Below are 4,106 nucleotides of genomic sequence, written 5' to 3'. Positions count from 1 at the left end.
CCTACTCAACCATGGTTGGCTTTTCATGGAAGCATGGAGGAAATGATTCTTCTGTGTTGACCCTCCTCTTTGTAGACTGGACAGTGGTTCAAGTCCATCTAGTGGAGTCTCCTCAGCCTCCTTGAGCAAGAGGACAGGTGACTCACCACAGTTACAGGAAATTTTGAGAGATGCTCATAGTCCCCTGCAACTAGTTGACCTAGGAGGGCAAGGAGCAAAAACTGTCCTTTATGTCCCTCTGACCAAATTATTATAGGCCTCAAACTATGTCTGTTAAACATCCAAGGAGGTTAGTTCCACCAGTCTCATACTTTTAATTACTGCATGTCATGTGGATAAATCTTGAGCAAAGACCAATTGTTCTCAGATAAACCTTACCTAGACATATATTTCTTGATCTGATGTGTATAATTTTTCAGTAGGTTGTTGGAGTAATATGGTTCCCTCAGGTTTTTAAAACTAGGCATTATTTATCTCTTGCATTATCTTACCCCTCCATCATGGTTTCCCCACTTAAGGTGCCCCCATTTTTCCCCTTTGTCCCTTAATAATACCCTTTTCCTATGGTCCTACCTCTCTTGAGCTACTACTTTCCCTTTATCCCCTAGGTTAGACTCTAGTTTTTAACATATCATGAAATTAGTAAATTTTGTGTCTTTCATTTTGTTCTTCTTTGAAAATGTTTGTAAACTTCTGATTCCTTATGAATTTTAAATGTCTTACAATTACTAATGTATCTCTTCCTGAAAATGAGCGTAAGGCTTTTATGAGAATCATGTAGAATATTTACATAGCATGAAATTCTATATTCTTTTCCCATTTTAAATAAGAATGTGACATGTGTGACTTTCTACATGGCTTTTGGTGATTCCTCTGTTTTCTACCCATTATTGATGTCTATTTTCTTGTTTGGTCTGAAAAGAGATTGTGAAACATTGATTTTATAAAATATGTAAGACTTATTCTCTTGTTCAGTCCAGTTCTGCAAGTGTTCCTTGACTTTGGAAATTTCTACATCCTCTTGTTGTGTGTATGTGAGTCCGTCTAGGCTTGTTTAGGATCGATGCTTGCTAATTCTGCTCATATGCTTGTTCATTCATGATCTTTCTGGCTTCAGTATTCATCATAGATCGGGTACAGTTTCCAGAGCAGTAGGTTGGAGTATCTATCTTCTTCAGGCATCCCCCATCTGTCTATAATTCTTGTCAGCCATGAAATGAGATTTCTTATGTCATTCCCTTCCATCTCATGGTTCATTATTGCCATTGTCTCTTAGTCTCTGAGCCCCCTGGATACTGGACTGAAACCTCTAAATATCGAGCCAAAGTTTAATGTTAATTTGCTGAATAATTTTTCTCTGTTGTAGATCAGATGAAAGCAATCCACAATGGACTGTGTGGTAATATGAGAGGAAATGGGTAAAATTCAGTTTCAAATCTGAAATAAGCTAAAAAGATAGAGATTACCTTAGTAGCAGGGCATGGTTGTGCATACCTTTAATCCCAGCACTTGGCAGTCAGCAGCAGGCAGATCTCTGTGAGTTCAAGGCCAGCCTGGTCTACCTAGTGAGTTCCAGGACACCTTGGGCTGTGGGGAGACCCTGTCTCAAAAAGACCAAAAAAAAATTACCTTAGTTATCAGTATACTTTCTTCTTGGAAAATAACAAGAGAATGTATGTAACATGCTCTAATCAAACAAAAATAATATGAAAGAGTGTGCTTGTTCACTACATAGCATGGGTCATGTGTATCTCATTTTCAAACATCACAATGCACATCATAAATTCAGAGTGCATTTCACAAAATAAATAAGTTATTATAGTCAAAGTGTCAATTATAATTATTTAGGGACTCTTCACATTGGGAAATGTGACATGGGAGTGTTGGAAAATTTTTGGACTAACCTAACCTTTCCGTAGTTATTTGCTACTCTTGGTTTGTGACTATGTTCTTCCTGTAGAAGATTTTATGTAGTTATGTTTGACAACTCATAATCTTACCTCCTGACTTGCCAGCTGAGACTTGACACCCTAAAGTTTGTACTGTCTTATATTGTGATATTAATTTTAACATCATATCTTGGGGACAAGAACTCAAAGGGATCATAGAGAGCAGCTGATACTTGACATGCTAAAGTTTGTACTGTCTTATATTGTGTTATCAATGCTAGCACCATATCTTTGGGGCAAGAACTCAAAAGGCTGTGGTTTAATTGTGATGTATTTGTGTGTCAAGTTGACAAGGGGTCAGTTGTGCTAGATAGCTTTAGGGACAACTTGACATATCTGTGTTGAGGCAACCTCAATTGGGGAATTTCCTCCATTGGACTTACCTGTGACCATGTCTGTGGGCATTTTCTTGATTATTGAGTGATGTGAGAGGGTCAAGCCCATTCTGGGTGCTGCCATTCCTGGACAGGTGGGCTTATGTTGTATAAGAATGCAGTTTGAGCAGGAACCAGGGAAGTAAGTCAATAAGCAGCACTCCTCTATGGCCTATGCTCCAGCTACTACCTCCAGGTTCCTGCCCTGAGTTCCTACCTTGGACTCCCTGATGAATTGTGACCTGGGAGGTATAAAATAAATAAACCCTTTACTCCCCAAGTTCGTATTGATCAGAGTATTTTGTGACAGCGATGGAGAAACAAAGTAGAACAGTATTTCTTGTATATATGTAAGTGAGCCCATATCCTGCACTGCCCACGCAGGTCAGAGAGGGTATCGAATCCACTAGAACTGGAACTGAGGTTAAGGACAATTTTTAGCCACCACGGAACAGAACCTGGGTACTCTGCAAGAGCTTCCAGTGCTCTGAACCACTGAACCATGTCTGTAGGCCCCTCTTGTCTTTCTTTATGTTCCTGAATCAGTCACTCCTATTACTCAGTGACTCAGTAATGAGAGCTCTAAAGACGACATTCAGTATATTGTCTTCTTTCCTCATATTCACCCTGTAAATGAAATAGTGTTTGCCGAAGGGGGTAAAATGTTTGTTCAAATGTATTCAACCATCTCGGGCACTCAAGTGGAATAGAGAAGTCACAGGGTTTTCTTTCAATTGAACAGCTCTTTTCCCTTTTAACTTAAAAAGGCTATATTTTTCATAATTTTCTTAGAAAATTTTCCATAGAGGTGATTACACCAATATTAATGTTACCAATCAAGTTTTTGAAGGCTATTCAGTTATTCATTGTGAGTCATTGTTAAGAGTAGAAATTGACAGCTGTGTTGGTGCATGACTTTATTCCCAGCACTAGGGAAGCAGAGGCAGATAGATCTATGTGAAATCGAGAACAGCCTGGTCTATCTCCATAGATGGTTCCAGGCCAGATGGGGTGACAGAGAGTTCATCTGTAAAAGACCAGAAAAAAAAAAAGGATAAGGAATTCATAGGACATGGTAAATGTTTTACGTGATTCTTCCCATTCAATACTTGACCCATGTCTCTATTTCTGCCATTCAGCCATTCAGCATGCTTTGGGAAAGTGGGTGATTTTCTTTTAAAAATGTTACCATTATTTCCATTTATCCTCCCAATTAAATAACCACCCGTTTCCTACTGTTCTTCTCTCAGGCTCTTTCTTTTTCTTTACCTCCCTGGTTACTTTTCAATATTCTGGTTCCTGGTAGTTATACACACTCACTTATAAGGATTTGGTGCTAGGATCCACGTATGAGGGAGAACATACATCATTTGTTTTTTCTGAGTCTGTGTTACTTCACTTAATATAACAGTTTCTAGTTCCATCCATTTACCTGCACATTTCATGATTTCAACTTTCTTTACTGCTATCCACTCATCAGTTGATGGACACTTAGGTTGCTTCTATCTCTTAGCTATTGTGAAAAGAGCAGCAACAAACATGTATGTACAAGTGTCTCTGCAATAGGATGAGTTTCATTCTTCTACAGGTGGAGATCGAGTTTTGACAGCACCATTTGCTGAAAATGCTGTCTTTCCTCCGCTGAATGTTCTTTGCCCCTTTGTCAAATATTAGGTGACTAAAATTGCATGTAGTCATATTTGGGTCTTCAATTTTGTTCCATTGATCTTCGGGTGTATTTTTGTGCCGGTACCATGTTATTTTTAGAATATTGCTCTGTAAT

Source organism: Nannospalax galili, unplaced genomic scaffold (genome assembly GCF_000622305.1).
Source record: "Nannospalax galili isolate Female #2095 unplaced genomic scaffold, S.galili_v1.0 scaffold628, whole genome shotgun sequence".
Lineage (NCBI taxonomy): Eukaryota > Metazoa > Chordata > Mammalia > Rodentia > Spalacidae > Nannospalax > Nannospalax galili.
The sequence above is the reverse complement of the archived record's forward strand: the minus strand, read 5'-3'. Positions refer to the sequence as shown.